Here is a 17584-nt window from a genome sequence, read left to right as displayed (position 1 = left end):
AAATGCTGATAAAACTTTGTAGGTGTGTGGAGTGGGGTCATGGTAATAATCCAAAATTTCCACCAACATCCACAAAGGTCTTCGAGGTCAAGTTAACGATTTGTTGGTTGAAAACTGAAAAAAAAAGTCTTATAACTTAGAAACTATGATTCTTACAAGTGTGGTGTGTATTAACATGTAAAGATTTAAAATATCTTATATGTCATATCATATCTCATTTGACCTCTGACCTCTCTGGGCCAATAGATTGATCTGAAAAGAACTAATAATCGTATTCAGACCTATTAAAAACTATATTTCTTACTGTCAGCGTTTGTATTGACCACACATAGGCAAAAAGGCAATGATATATGGAGATTCTAAATATCACGTTACGTTGGACCTCTGACCTCTTCTTCAATGTCAAACAAGGTCAAACTTTCATAAAATATCTGTTTTCTTTAAAACCTACTGCCCGTGTTTGTATTGTCAACAACTAAGAAATTATACCAGTATATGGAGATTCTAAATATCACATTATAGCTTGCATCCAAATATCATGTCACGTTTGACCTCTGATCTCATTTTTACATTTCACACCTGCTTTTCTTCAAGCTGAACCAAAGTGTGTTCTATCTTTAAAGAAAGAACTGTCAAGAGAAGGAGAATGAGCTGCCTGGTGAGTTAGATACATACTGTACTATAATGTTATATAATAATCAATACCTGTTATCCATTACCTACTGCTACATAATGCTTACATACAAAATACAGCACTTTTCTCTTAAAAGTAAATACTGCCCACAGAGTGAGTGATCATTCTCAGATTCATTCTTTTTATTATTATTTTTGCTTCTTCTGTTTTTTAAATAAAAGCATGTCTATGTAAATAGAGAGTGTAATTCCTCAAATGGCCACTTGAGGCTGCCTCAGAAGACGGTCAAGTCCCATCCTTATTAAAAATGGCTGACTTTACAATAGAAATCACCATTTTTACAGCCTGTGGATAGCTTTCACCATCGTAACTATTATGCTGGGTGATTTTTTTCATAATCTTTTTTTCTGTAGCTTAACATAAGGGTGCTTTGTTTAACAGGTGTGGCCTTTCTGCAAGGCCTCACCTTCACTAACTGAAGTCACACGACATCTCAAGTCCATTGGTGCTTTTTATTAGCCAGTGACTTAGGACTAATAAGCACATATCTGTATGTGTTCTTGCACCCATACAATTTATGAATGCTGCTTGCTAGCCTTACTCTAGTCCAAGTATATTAACTGGATTCTACATATTGAACCCTCAGTGTTAGCATTTCAGCCATGACCATTTTGAAGTGACCCTTCTTGGACAAAGCAGTGGAGTGATATGTTATTAGCTAGCTCGCAAACTTGAGTTTTAAATTGGTGGTTGATGGTTTCAGACTACTACACTAGAATTTCAATAACAATAACTTTGTGGACGGCCAGTACCACGCATCACGACATATTATTTGCCTGGTAGTTCAATTAAAAAAGTTCCATAAGGCACCAACATGGTGCAAATATGGCTGAGAGGTCGAGTTGAATGTTTCACATAAGTGACGGTAACAGCTGCTTATCGTGGCACATCCCAGGGCCTAAACCTGCTATTTTAAACACATTATAATGTTAAAAAATGCTTTCTTAATGATACAAAAGTGGACATTTTAGCATGGGAGTTGACCAATTCACTATTGGAGCCAGCCCCATGTGGTCACTAGAAGAACTGGCTTCACTTTGGTAAATGGGCTGGTTCTTATATAGCGCTTTTCTACTCTTCTGAGCACTCAAAGTGCTTTACACAACTTGTGCATTCTAAGTGCTTTCTAAGTAGCATTCACACACATTCATACTCCGATGGATGCATCGGAGAGCAATTTGGGGTTAATATCTTGCCCAAGGATATTTGGCATGCAGACTAGGGGAAGCCAGGAAGCGAACCACCAACCTTCCGACCAGTAGATGACCTGCTCTACCGCCTGAGCTACAGCCACCCCACTTTGCAGCCCTCAGGGTTGCCACTTGTTCAGTATTTGGTATAAGCCTGTGTTACCTTCTTAAAGTCTTTGTTTTATTTAACTGTATTTGGATGTATAATTTGTAATCTAATTATTTAATACTATCAATATAATTTGTTCCAAAGGGTTGACAGAATCATGCTTCTAGTAACAAATGCTACATTAACATCAACCATAGTGGTAACAGTTGCAGTTTTAAATGTAACAGCAGCTGGATATGTAATAATCTCCAAAAGGTCCTTTAAAATGATAATAATAATAATAATTTTTTAAAAAAAAACAACAATTCTTAAAGAGGGACTTTACTGTACAAAAACTGGTTTATTTGTCACCAGGAGTGCCACATTTTATTTTATTTTCTTATTTATTATTTTCTATTGTTATTCACAGAAGTGCATGTGTAATATGGCAATGCCAGAATTGACATGCAGGGAAAAAGAGCTAAAAAAGAAAAAGGGGAAAAATTAGAAAGACTAGAACATAAAGCCTGGATGCTCATGCCTGGAGCACTTAGGTGGCCAGAGAAGTCTGCTTAAAATGTATTGAGAGAAATTAGCATTACAGGAAATGTATGAGCCTAAAAGCAAGAACTTCAAGTCTCCTTACTTTGTCAAATTGCAATACTAAATTGGTGAATTTCCCCTTTAAGGAAGTGCTTTTAAATTCTCCTTAAAAATAGCATTGTAGTAAAAGATAATCCACGATTCAAATTTTGCTTTGGAATAAAAATTGCTCTCCCCCTTAGATGAGTTAACAGAAACAGTCAATGTTCACAGGCAGACTACAGTAAATCTAAAAGACTAACATTTCTTAATCTAGCCATCTAAAGCAGGTTCAATTATAGCCCTTCAGTTGGATGGAGGATTGAGTAAGAAGTACCCTAAATAACCTTGTTGTGAGCATTCCTAAACAAATCATTAGGTTGCTCCATATGAGACTGCCATAGTGCTGGAGCTCTACTGTCTGCCTCACAGTGACCAAGTGGGGGAAAAGAACAACATAAATGGCATCAAAGCACCTTTGGATATGGCGCTGAGACGTCTCCCAGGTGTGTCACTTGACTGTGAAGCAGGGAGCCATTCACCGAGCAGAAGATGCGCTCATGGAAACTTTTAAAATGTTTCTCGCTCGTCATTATTGTAAACATTGTAAATCTAAACCAATGATTACGCACCTTATGCTTCCAAATAACCCCCTCTTTTCTTTGTGTCATCTTGTGCTAATCTGTGCTATCTGGTCCACTGGCCTGCAGTCTGTCAACTCAACATGGCCTTGAACAAAATGTCTCTAAGGACCTGGGGAACATCAGTGTTCTGGTGAATGAGAACACAACAACATAACCTACTTCCAGCCATTCCTGTCTCTATTTCCCCTTTTCAAATCCAGGATCGGGGGGGGCAGGGGGGCAGTGTGTGTTTGTGTGGGTGAGAATGTGAGCGAGACAGAAGGATGTGTGTGTGTGTGTGGGGGGGGGGTTGCTCCTCCTCCTCCTCCCACTGCTGTGTTATCACATCATGCTGTGTTATTGGCCACTTGTATTCAGCCAGCTGGATACTGTGCCTTCTAACCTGCGGTAACCCCACTGTGGTGTTTAAACAGTAATTCAGTTCATTGCCAGTAGTATAAACAGAGGCGGCACTCAACATGTCAGTCAGGTAAATTGGATAGTTTTCTTTTACAAGGCTGTTGTTCACAATAGGTGTTACCTTCAATTTGCATTTTGAGTGTAGCAGCAGTTAAAAGTCTGAGCAAAGTTCTCGCCAAAGTGCTATTCATAAAAAGTTGATGTTGCTGCTGTTTTTATTGTTGCCGTCTGATTGCACCACGAGTGCCGCTCAGGATCGCGATTTTGTTGAGACGTCAAAAGTTGGACGAGCAGGCTCCGCTCGGCAATCTGGACGGTAACTTGTACCTTGTAACCTCTGAACTGGAGTGACCTTTCATCTTTGAACTCTGACCCCAAATGCCACATAAATGGAGATACAATATTCTCCCTTTCATTCCCTCCCCCTCCACGCCGAGCAGCACCCGCTGAACTTTGCCCCTGAAGCTTTTCACAGAAATGGGTTTCAGGAAACTCTGTCCTTTGACCCTGAATTACAGGGACAGATTGTGACTGACGAAGAAGAAAAAAAAGAAAAAAGTCTGAGGTCCTCATGTGAAAACAGTTTGTCTTGATGTTATTTATGTATGGGATTTAACACATTGTGTGGTGAAGGTTGGTTACAGATGCTCACGGGCTGGTTGCAGCTGTGTGAGGAAAATAGAAGTGCAGAAAATGGCAAAAGCTTTAAAAAAAGAGGAAGCTTACCAAGTGTTTGAAAGACATTAGGAAGTGGAAGTTGCTGTTTTACAAGACTGACTTTATTGTCTCGTTAACGTGGTGTCTTCTTTAGTGTGTTCAAAAGTGCTGAGCTGTCATTTTGAAATACGATATTATTTAAATATTAAATTAAATATTAAATATTCAACAACTGTAGGAAGCAATAAAAGTTTTTCCGATTTCAGACTTTTTTTGTGCCATAACCACGGCCTCTTCTAGAAGGTTGTTTCTCTAATTAAACAAGCAAATACTTGGCAGTAATTAGTGAAAAAGAAGATCTCATTTGGCAAACATATATTCCAAAGTTTGCACTATGTTCTTAGTGTAAAAACCGGTAGTGTAGACGGTTCATCTGTGACTCATCTTTTGTCGGTCTGCATGAGTTCACTGAGGGGTCACTGGGGCAGATTATCATTCAAATCTTTGGATGGGATATGCAGATTTGATTTGTTCATCTCTTCAGAAATGAAGTAATCTGACCCCGCAGGACCCTTTGGAATTGGTTTCCCATACATTTAAACTGTATCCCAGTGCATATTTCAAGGTAAAGGAAAAACAGAGATGGAAAACATATGAATCCGCGGCCAAGGGTCAGCTCTGCACCGGCGTCCTCCCGGCCCTGCAGTACAATCAGAGGAGAGTTTAGAATCAGACGCCCGATTGTCTCAGAAGGAGGGAGGTGGAGAGTCAGCAGACATTAACCCTCCACCTTTGACCTCTACTCCCCAATTTCAGCTGCAGTATCTCCTAAGGTTTGGAGTGAGCTAAAGCCCTCTCGGGGAGGAGGCAGGTGCGAGCTGCGGTGGGAGGGCCTGCTGGAAGTCACACCATACTGTAACCTTTGAACTGGAATGCGTACAAAATGGTTGTGACATTCCCCACGTATACAGCTGCAGGGGAGGTTTTACTAAAACCATATGAGACAGCAAAACCTGCCTGCACACAGACACATGAGGCGTATTTGGATTGCTTAACTGTTCTGCTTGAATGATTGAGGTCAACAAAACAAACAAAGAAAATATTAAAGCTTTATGTGCCACAGCCTGCAATTTACAAGGGAATGCCGTGTTATGAATGTGGAATAATACAACACTAGCTGGTTTCAACTAATAGATATAGAATTACACAACAACAACAAAAACACCACAAATTATGGAGGACAAAAAAGCACATAACCTTTCATTACTGTATATGTGAAATGCACTTTTCACTTATTAAACAATAAAGTATAACAGAGTGGTGATCAGATACAGTCATGCTCCAAACCTCTATCACTGATATCACTGTAGGTTTTGAACAAGCAGGAACCTGGGGGTTCAGGTGTGATACCAAAACTGCAGTTCCTGAAATGGCCACTAGAGGCAAAAAGCCAATTCCCCATAAAATCCTGCGTTAATTTCATTGACTGATATTTTTTTTTGTACCGTTTATTCTCTAAGAATTTATTCTTCCTTCTCTCACCCCAACCGGTCGCAGAAGATGGCCGCCCCTCCCTGAGCCTGGTTCTGCCGGAGGTTTCTTCCTGTTAAAAGGGAGTTTTTCCTTCCCACTGTCGCCAAAGTGCTTGCTCATAGGGGGTCATATGATTGTTGGGTTTTTCTCTGTATCTATGAAGTGCCTTGAGGCGACTTTTGTTGTGATTTGGCGCTATATAAATAAAATTGAATTGAATTGAATTGAAGAAGATGACTACATAAAAACTAGTACACAAGGACAAAAACGATGATAAAATGTATCGAAACTTAGATAGATGCACGCATCCGTTCACTGGGAAACGGTACAGCGTAAAAAATAAAAATAGAATAAAAATTGGGAAAAGATACAACTAACTCATTTTCTCATGAAAATGCAACAAAATGCCAACGCTTGGAAGGAAGACAAGAAAAGACAAGTGGAGACATTTTGCAATAAAATGTCAATAAAAATAAGACGCTGCAAACCACGTGGAGGAAAAACAACAAACTTTTACACTTATGGTCAACTGAACCAGCTTTAGATTTAATTTTATCATCTTTAGTCGACTAAAATTAGATTAAAAGTAAAATAATTTAGTGCTGCTGGAAAAACCAACCAACACAGCTGTGCAATGAGGAAGAAACTATTATTCTCCCCCATGTTTCTATTTCTATTCTATTTTAATAATTAAATGTTATATGTCATTTTGCTCCTTCCATTTCCACTTGTTTGCTTCCTTCCATGTATCTATATGTATGAACCCAATTCATACAGCTATAAACCAATGAACTAAATCTACATTCACAAATAATAATGACAAGGTCAGCGTCGTAACTACGCTGTGAAACTGCCATCCTCTTTTACAGACTCAACTCGAGCCTTGAGATGAGTGGATTATTCATTAACAAGTGAAACTGTCTTTATTGGCCCAACAAACTACGGATGCAGAAGAAATGCATGACCTCTGCTCAAAATAAACAGACAAGAGTGATTATGAGTGGATTATGGCAGACATGCTAAACAGCCATCTCAGTAAATATTCCACTTTTGTCCTTGAAGTGTGTCAGGGAGATGAAACTGCGCCTGATAGACAAGACAGATAATTCCAGTACAACGTAGCACCGCGCTAACAGAGGAGGGACATGAAAGTCACAGCTGCCACATTCAGAAAAGGTGCACCAAGCTACTGATTCAGTGTGATGACCTCCATCTCTCCTGCTTCACATTATTTTCCTCATCAGACTCACAATGAGTAAGTAATTTGAATTTGAGCTGCCGGTCCTTGAATAAAGCAACATTACATTTGACTAAGGTCACTATAGGATGTTAAGAAATGTCTCCTGGGGTACTGAGGCTCAGACGGTTGAGACTATGTTCCCTGTCCAGCTATGTCAGTGTTATTTATTGCAACAGCTCTGTGTTGAGTTTCTCTAGGGGGCCAGAGATCTAACTAAAAGGATCCGCATAGAGTGCTGCGCCCTACCGAAGGGATATCATTATGTTGGCCTCACAATAGGGATGGTGTCTGCTTTCCCATTCAACAGTTTCTTCAGTCTACTAGTGGCACAGAGCAGAACAGGCTTCATAAACAACTATGGTTGTTTAAACAAAAAAAAAAATCTCCAAGGCCAATCTGCCTGGAGCTGTTTTGTTAAGGTGTGACTGTGAAACTACAGAGATGCTATTTAACAGTCTACATGAACCGAAGACACAGAGCATGTACAGTTTAGAGTTGAAGCAACTAATCTGCTCCGATAAAGGACATTCTCACTCTTTAAACCAGTTTCATCATATTATCATTTTGCTTTTTACCAAGCAAAGCAAATGTTCTGCCAGGGAATCAATTGTAGGGCTGCTGACAGCAGTGGGAATGCTTACATCTCCCTACGCCTGGCCTCATATCTAATGCTTAACCCATACCCACTTGCTGTGAAACACAAAAATCAAGAGGAATTTTGGAGTTGTTTTTGGATAACTGTCAAAGTATGGGAAAACAGGTCACTGCGTAAGCGTGGCTGCCTCTGCGTGTTTGTGTGTACATGTGTGTGTTTGAGAGCGAGAGAGACGGGAGCACAGGCAAGACTAGGCTGACTCTACTGTGTGTGTGCGTGGATTGCATCGCGTCCCCCTGAACATGCACCGGCCCTGCATCTTGTTGACCTAGTTGGTGCTCTTTGACTAATCCCTGATGATACTGTGGGTGGTCTGGGAGGAGCTCTCCTCCAGTTTCCTCTGCATTTGAATATCAGATGGCAAAGGCGGGGCCTGGAAAAAAAAATCTAAACTGCCAAGGGATTTGACTGGAGCGCCTGCCAACACAACATGGAATGTTTTTTTAGTGCTCCCTGCACCTTCTCCTCCTCCTCCTGCTCTCTCTTGTGTACTATCACAGGTCTCCTTCTTTCATCCACTTGTCTGACATAAAAGGCAGTCCTATTTTCTGCCCATATTGACCCACTGATTCAAAGCGACACCGATATGCTCATTGTGTTTGTGTGTGTGTTTTCGGAACAATTAAAGGCCCTGGTTATAGTCCTAATCACGTAGCCATCCATGTGCCATGTGCGAAAGGAGTTATGCTGCAGCTGACATGCTGTCTTTTTCTATATGTGGGTGATCCAATTACTCTTTGGCTCTTCTCACACACTCATTCACTCAGTATGGGCCATTTGCAAGTAATGAGTCACAGATATGCTATCAGTCCACACACCTTCAGAATGATCTCAAGCCAGGAGTGAAAGTGCCCAAAAAAAAGGCCTAATTTTAATGCCAGGACAAAGTTCCTGCCACTGTTTTATGATATGTATGTATGTGTTTGCTAACATTTGTGTGACAAATGTAGCAGCAGAGCTGCCACTAATCCTTAGTCAAAGCTGCTGCGATGATGTTAGTTTTGGGCTGGACAAGCTGCTTTGTTTGAATGAGGCTTTGCTGGGAAGGCACAGTGGGGGCAGAGTAAAGAGTCAAATATCAGGGACAGAGGCACCTTACTGTCCCCGCCGCACTCTCATGCGCGCACGCACACACACAGATGGTGGCGAGTGAGGACAGTGAAAACAGCTCTGTGTCCCTGGGCCCTCGTCCTTGCTCCACCCATCCACCACCAGCCAGTTGTTCCCACGGGGCTGTTAACATCCTATTGACCCTGCTCACTCATTATCAGATCAGCACAGAACACACTGGGGCGCTTTAGCCGCCCCATACGCGCACACACAAACACCCTCAAACACCCTCAAACTCCACGCTGGTCTCACGATGTTATTTGGGCCCACTGCTTCGCAGCAACCCTATCGTCAAGCCCGCAGCAGGACCCTGAGCTGGTTTCAGCGATCGTTCCTTCTTGTTGTTGTGTTTCAACAGAGCGATCCACCAGGAGCTCAACACCCACCGGTAAGTCTCCTCCACAGATGCTGGCAGGCCCCGTGGGATGGCCACTGTTTCCCTCCATACCACGCTGATTGTCAGTTAATGTGTCGACATAAATGTAGTGTGGCTACTAATGAGCTGGCAACCAGCAGCCACTGTCAGCTTCTTAAGACCTGTCAATACAAAACGGAGGCTGATTTTAGCTCATTACACAAGGATGTCTAACAATAGATTAAAGCTCACAGTATTGTATTCATCTGAAGGCCACATCATTAGCTAGGAAACCATCTTAAAGGCATTAGAATGCAGTGTGGTTGTGTGGAGTCTGTGACGGCCCCCTTCCAGCAATTGAAATTCATGACAGGTCCGAGGTAGTGTGATACTCATGTAGGCACAAAGCCTGCACATGTTTATTGATAGCAAAGCCTACATAGGCTGTTATTATTTCAAGGCAAGTATGGGAAGGCTTAGTGTCAGTGTCTGCATGCATGCATGTGTGTGTGCGTGTGTCTATGTACGTGTACACGGGCTCAGTGTTTGTTTGTGTCACACAAAAAACAGATTAGTGAAAACACTGAGGTAAAATAAGCAGCCTGACCTTGCTCTGAAACTGAAAGGCAATCCTCTGAATGATCCGCGGGTCAGTAGCTTTGTCCTTCAGACAGTTAAAGTCTATCCTTCTCATCCCCTCCCTCCCTCCCTCCCTCACTCCCACCTGCCTGCCTCACTCTTTCCTTCCTCTCTCCCTCTCTTTCTTTCCCTTTCTTCTACAACACTTGTATTCACATTAAATCCCTTATTTTCTGCACCTTATGCAGAATTTATTCTCCTATATTGTCTGTGCCTGCACATCTGCTCGTCTTAATGTGACACACACACATATAGGCACGCTCTCTTTCTCTCTCTCTCTCTCACTCACACACACACACACAAAGGCATTCAGAACTCTTGATATGCATGTCATCTTTTCATGTCTGCTCTTTGAACATGGCTGTTTGTGTTTTTTCAAGACGTGATTGTTCGTCATGACAAGCAACGATGGCACTGATGTGTCTGATCCGCCGCTACGCCTCAAAGGCAGACGAGCAAGACGCAAAGGCGGCAGCAGCAGATACTACCAGCCATATTAAAGACTTCCCCCGCAAACTCTTTGAGCTGTGAAATGTTTGACGCTTTAAGAGAGCAGCCAAAGCAGGTTGCCAGGTGAGAGCTGGCAACCCCCTCTCATCCCTATCTGCGCCCCCTCCCGTTTCTTATATAGGATGCTTCGCTCGTTGCTGCAGTCACTGGAAATTGCAACTGTGTCAGCAAGTTCCAGATGTCAGTTATGCAATGATGTTTAATTACAGCAAGCGTTACCTAGATGATGCGTGTGCTCCCGTGTGCACATGTGCTCCTTTAAATGGCGGGTCACTGAAGTTTGCATTTCAAATAGACAGGGTGCCTTTTGAATTCTGTTGGTCTCTTTTGCATTTTAAATCTGCTACAAGTACACATTGAATTCACGACAATATGGAAGTCATTGTCTCAGCCCACAGCTTCGTTCACTCTAAAAGTAAAGCGCATTTTACCGATTATGTTCTGGAACTGCAAAAACCCAACGAGGGATTCTTGATGGTGAATTTGCACTGATATTTTCACACTTTTAACATTTGTCAGGGCCATAAAACTGAATGGAAAGATTTGCAAGCCAATCAGCAGCTGTGCAACAGTTATTTTTCTCTGAGCTGCTGAATAAATAACAGGATATACGGTGCAAGATTTATCACAACATCTGAGGTTTACTGGGGTGAATAAAGCAGTGAGAGGTTAATCCCCAGATCTCTAAGGCCTATTAGCATACCTTACTTATAGCTTATCGGTATCTTGTTATAAAGCCTATTAGATAAAAAGATACAGTACTGTACACTTTTTCAAAGGTAGATAATCTCTATTTACCGTTTTCCTTAGGAAGATACAGATGACAGTCGGTTGTATTTGTATTAACAGTTACTCCTAACAGCACAGAGCATGTCACATTGTAGATCTCTTTAAAACTGAACGGGGGAGTAATATTTAGAAAGTATATGACAACAATGGCAAAAGGGTATTTGAAGTTTAATAGCATTGCCATTAGGACTAGAACAAAAAAATTACACCTCCTGTCATAAAAGGCACTTCCTGATTTAAAGAACTGCAGTTGTTGAGACATTAAAATATTCCTGTGATGCATTTTTACTTTGATCTTCTGATTTCTTTATCTGTCAAAATGTGCAATCAGCCTAAAAATGTCTCAGCAACCACTGCGTGAACTGAGCTATAATTTTAAGCAGACATGTTTCATATAATTAAATAAATATATATATTTTTGCATTTACTTAGAAGCAAATCACACTGAATAAAGATGCTAAGCATTAGCATGTTAGCGGTTAGCTTTAAAAATGTCTGAGTACATAGCTGTAGACTCTTGGTCTTGATCCACATTAAGAATAAGAATTAATTGTATTTTAAGCTTACTAGTGTATCACAAGCACTCTGAGGGAGTACTGATACAAATTTAACTTATTTTGTAAAATTGTTTTTACCTCCTAATGAAAGGACCAATGAGCTCATGCTGTTGTAAGGTGTTGGTTCGTCCAGCCGTGGTTCACCAGAATCATTACTCAGAATTTAACCAGTCTTAAAACACTGATCACCTAATGAGCCTTCATCCAAAATGTGCTTAAGATCAAGGTCAAAGTCACTTTTATGAATTTAGTGGCTAACCTAACATTCTTCATAGTGATACATTTTGTATACACAAAATGACACAAAAGAAAAATCTTCCTTAAATGTGGAAAAATTTAAAAGCTTGGGATATCGCTCTGACAAACATGTTGCATACCACTTATATCCTGTTACATGGTGATAAATGATTAAATGGTCATGATCATGGAGGCAGAGATTGTGCTGTCTGCCTCCCACATTACAAAAGTGTAATTAGGGCCTCCTGTCACCATTATTTTAATATCAGTAATACGCTGTGACACCCTGACATGTTCAAATATTTTCACGTCATTTTTATTCATGGTTACTACTGACCATGTGATCGTACTACTCCTAAACTTAAATACCTTCATATGCTGTTGATTAATTTGCCCTGAATGTGACTGTTTGTGAGCCTTCTTGACTCCTCATTGGGATTTGGTTCTCATTAGTTCGTGGAATACAGCCAACCGCTGAGTCACTTTCCTTCTGTACTTTACACACTACACTAACCTGCGGAGTGTGATTAATGGTGAACCGGATGAGTTACTATGCCACTGTCGTTCTGGTTTCTGTGAACCACATCACTTCACTTTAAATAGTTGAATCGACACAAGTACAAAGCAGAAAGTGAAATTGTTGATGAAAAACAAATTTAAAAAAACCCGCCAATTACCTCATCCAATTTTTTTAAAAAGGAACCCCGACTATTATGACAAATTACTCTAAATATGTAACAAATTATCTCCACTACATAAAAACATACTTGAGAATAACTACAATTTTTTGGTTATTCAATAAATCTTTGTTGTTTAAAACTATTTTGGAGCCACGGGAGTGGCCATGTTTTTTTGCACACAATGCATTCTGGGACGATGACATGTATTTGTTGTCAGCAGTATAGGTGCTTTCGTTCAGCTAACCTGTTTTGTTTTTTATAGTGTAGCAACGGTATTAATTAACTTGCCTATTAGTGACCTGGTTACGACTTGGTAGACCAGCACTATACCGGTCAGGAAGGCTAACAAGGGCTAACAAGTTTTGGTGCACTGTGTTGCATGGAGAATCTGTAAAAATAACGATATCGTAATTTCACTGTATAATAAAAAAAAATAACAATTAGAATTCTATTAATGTTTTTATCATGCGGTTATGCGATACCATGGATAGATGCTGCCACAAAATTGAGCTCTTTACAATATGCTCTCAGTAGCTGCATAGACACCAGTAGTTTTCCCTCACTCTCGCGTCCTCGTGTGACGGATTGTTTTCATCTTTATCTAAACTAAGTACTGGTTGACTATTTTCATCCTTTCCCTCAGATTGCTCTGGTTCCAACTGGAACGGTTCAACAGAAGCCAACTGTGAACTCGATGCGGTGCAACCGTATGACGTCACTACCCAGAGTGCATTGAGAAGTAAAAACAAAAAAGTGCTTAAAAGGAAAACATTTTGCGTAATTTAATACCACATATATATTACTGAAAGCACAGTACATATTTTAGCGCAAACATGTCTTAATAGCCGGGGTTCCTTTTAAATTCTTGGCAAAAAATGAAAAGTAAAACAAAATCACAAGACCTTCTTTACTGATATAGCTGATAACAAAGTTTGATTAGGTCATCACTTCAGACACGTGGTGTCACAAAGTTCATTCAAGCTGACAAAGCAGTGTGGTCCGTTCTAATTTTATTTGGTGTGTGTGTGTACATGTTTAGACATCTTTGTGAGGACAGAAAATTGGCATGCTACTATACTTGTGGGGACCAACAGTCACTTATGCCGTCCCATTTTTGAGGCTCTAAATGTGGTTTTAGTGTCAGGGTTACATTTAGGTTATGGTTAGGGTTAGGCATTCATTTTTGATGGTTAGGGTAGGCGGCTAGGGAAAGATATGAAAACAAGTGTGTGTGTGTGTGTGAGCGTGCACTTGCACATTTATTTTAAAGAGTTGACCTTTTTGACCTCGATTGGCTCAAATAAGCCATCACAGGTTTGCACTCGGTGTCACTGAGCCACTCACTGGCTGTAGACCTGTTTTACTAGCTAAAGCTGACTTGGTTGCAGTAGTCCGTGTACTACTACTTCTGTTAGATCTAAGCATCGAATTTATTTCCAGTGCATATGCACATGTCCACTACTGCCAGTCAGGTATCACAGGATCATTTCCATGTAAATATAAAATCTAGAAGATATTCCTGATATTTACAGAGAACGGGGCTTCTTTTAAAAACAGATTTGCAGTATTTTTGAATTCTATGATGTCACAGATTAAACATCAGCACACTCTTTTTGTAGCCTTGCAATCGTGTAGAGGCATTTATTTTTCAAGATGTGACCTTTACATGTGTCATATTGGCACATATACCACAAAAAGAAGACACCTGTCACTCTGAAATGCATAAAACAAACTAGAATTATCACCTTGCAGTTGCATGTGTGTGCCATGTGTATGACTTGACTTTGTGCTGTGTGCCCATTGTACTAGCGTTTAGGATCACTAAGACTTAAAGAGCAAAACAAGCTAAATTGCTTGGATGTGCTCACATACTTAGCCAGTAAAGCTGGTTCTAATGAATACAAGGTTGTAGTTATGGCAGTACAGGAAACACTGTATAACATGACTGCTTCAAACAAACCTTGAGTGGCAGAGAAGATTTACACAATCAGCACATTTTCAAGGTGGGTGCACAAGATTAGTGATTCAGTATCGAGCCTTACATGAAATATGGCCACAGTCTCTGTTTCGGAGTTATATCATCGTAGGACGGCCAGATTTGTTTTGTTTGGGAACACGATGATGTCACAGTGTGTCACAAGATGACCTTTACCTTTTGAATATGAAACGTCCTCATTTTTTATTTATTATTGTGAAATGTCATTATAATTAACAAAAATGTACTTTGTGAATCCCAATAATCAACGACCTTTGACCAACAAATTTAAGCAACATATGCTCAGCTGGAGGATCCAGATGAGCGTTCTACTGGTAGCTATGTCCATCTTTTCTAACCGCTGTGGTTCCACCTTGACTTCAACAGGGCATATGTGCCAGACATAATTACATTCCTTCCATGTGTGCTTGATAAATATTGCATTTAACCACAACAAAAGAGAGATGAAATTTGTAACATTTAACTTAAAGTTGCTCCATGACAGCAGCAACCACTAAAACGTGATCAGTTCATTCTTGAGTCCAAATGAATATTTATGCTAAATTTAAAGAAATTCCTACTAGGCATTCTTGACATCTTGCAGTCATGAGCTGCGATCAACAGTCTGTAAATATAATGCCTGTGGCCACAGATATAGATGGTGCAGACACATAAAAAACAAAGCAACACCTCAGCAGAGATGAGATACTTTTTCTTTCTTATTTTCTGGAGGGCTCTTCTGACTAAACTAAAGTAAGCAAAGGGCCACAGGCTGGACTGATTTAATCACTAATAAAACACACTATGTTTTGAAATAGACAAATAGACAAAATGTCTACTGTTTTATAGTAAAACATCATAATAATGTTACATTCATGAATATATTCTATTATTGCTTCAGAGACTATGTTTACTTGTATAGCTAAATCAAACTGTCAGGGCCACTATTATTATTATTATTATTATTATTATTATTATTATTATTATTATTATTATTATTATTATTCCATTGCTATAATGGTCCTGCGATGCCAGCAATTTTTAAGAAACCCTGGAAAGGTACACATAATACAACAGAAGTTGAATAAAGCATAAGAAATGTCACTAAAACACACAATAAATTGTTTTTTTAAATCAACTTTGTGCTGTGGCCATTGGCTGAATAGCAAAGGTGGACCCAAAAGCAGAACCAGTGGAGACAAAAAAGGTGGAGGTGAGTACAGGGAGGTTGCTTGGGTTTTTTTTTTTTCAAGTGTTAAATCCAGATCTATAGTAATCACAGAGGTTGGTTAGTGAGGAACAGAATTACTTTACTTTGAGAAGGGGAAGGCTTTCCAGAGAGGGAAACTTGTTACTGTAAGAGGGTAAGCAGGCAGGTGGAGAAGTTGTGGAGGATGATCCAGGTTGGTTTGATGGGTGAAGCAGCTTGCTTGCTCGAAATGGCAAAGACTGAAGACAGGAGGCACTTGAGCCGGGAGGAGGAACACTAAGAACAGGGAGAGGCACATAAGAGCAAAAACACAAGGTAGCCAGAACAAGCTTTTGGCTGTTTACCACTCACTGGAAGCAGACTATCTGGCAGAGACCAGCTGATAAAGCTGATACTTTCATATTGACATTGATGAAGTGGAGGACAATGAGATGTGTGCTGCTGAAGAGCTCAACTGAAAGGAGAGGAAGGAGCAGAGAGAGAGAGAGTAGTATGGTCAAGTTGGAGGAGAGAGGAACTCAAAACAAACCAATGCCCACTATGATACTTCCACTGTGGTTTGTGTGCTTTTGCAGCAGATTTCTTTTTGCCAGTGGGTTTTTAAGAAAAAGTTGTAATGCATTTGAGCTCTCGGGGCCACCGTGCATTACAGTGCAGACCTACATCACAATTAAATAAAGTATTTACTGTGTTGAATGTCTTAATGAGACTATAAATGACTGTTTGCAAGAGCTTCAAAGTCTAGTGTAAAGTCTGATGTTAAGATCTTAAATTATGCAGCACAGTACAGAGGATACACTTCTATCCATCAGGTTTTGTAGGAGCTCCGTCTTTTGGAATCAACCCATGTAGCCATACAGACTAATTACAGTCATTCTCCTTGAGAGTCACTAACATAATGCTGCCTTTTATTGATTTTTCAGGGCTTGTCTCGGTACTTTGTAGGTGGACTGAGATGTTCATCCCAGTTTTGGCCTCAGGTCACATTATGCTCGAGTGTGATCATGCTACACTGATGGCCAGATTTTGTAGGCCAGTCAGAAATATTCAGCCTCATCTCTTGGCCACATACAGGTTTTTCAATTATTGAAATAAAATTTGTGGAAAATAAAAGTTTTGGATATTTTGAATTGCAAAAACTAAAACACTGATGTCAGGATGTCAGTTGTATATAGCATTTGTATCTGTATTCTATTTTTATCTTATTGTATATTTATTTTTATTTTATTCTACTGTATATAGTATTGTATTTTTATTCTATTCTGTACAGTTGTGTACTGTATTTATTCTTATTGTATCCTAATTTTTGCCTCATAACTTTTGCACTGTCCACTTCCTGCTGTGACAAAACAAATTTCCCACGTGTGGGACTAATAAAGGTTATCTTATCTTATCTTATCTTATACAGCTTCAGTGGCACCACCTCTAAGCTCCTGTGTTGATCGTTACATGTTCTTCATAACATCTTTTAGCCACTTGTTAGCAAATGTCTTTGTTGGACGAATTTTCCAAGGGAACTATTTACTTGTGTTTTTTGACAACCAACTTTATGTATACATGAAGCCAGATAACACACACCTAGTAGTTAAACTGCAGACAAAGACATAAAGACCTGGATGACCTCTAAATTCCTGCTTCTAAATTCAGATTCAATGAGGTTGTTGTACTCGGCCCTGAAAATCTTAGAAATATGCTATCTGAGCAGATTCTTACTCTTACCTTGGCCTCCAGTAACACTGTGAGGAACCTTGGAGTCCTTTCTGACAGACATCATCGCTACTTTTAAGATTAGGCTTCAAACTTTCCTCTTTGCTAAAGCATATAGTTCAGGCTGGATCAG

The sequence above is a fragment of the Perissodus microlepis genome, chromosome 10, assembly GCF_051167445.1.
Source record: "Perissodus microlepis isolate ML-2025 ecotype Zambia chromosome 10, ASM5116744v1, whole genome shotgun sequence".
NCBI classification, from domain to species: domain Eukaryota; kingdom Metazoa; phylum Chordata; class Actinopteri; order Cichliformes; family Cichlidae; genus Perissodus; species Perissodus microlepis.
The sequence above is the reverse complement of the archived record's forward strand: the minus strand, read 5'-3'. Positions refer to the sequence as shown.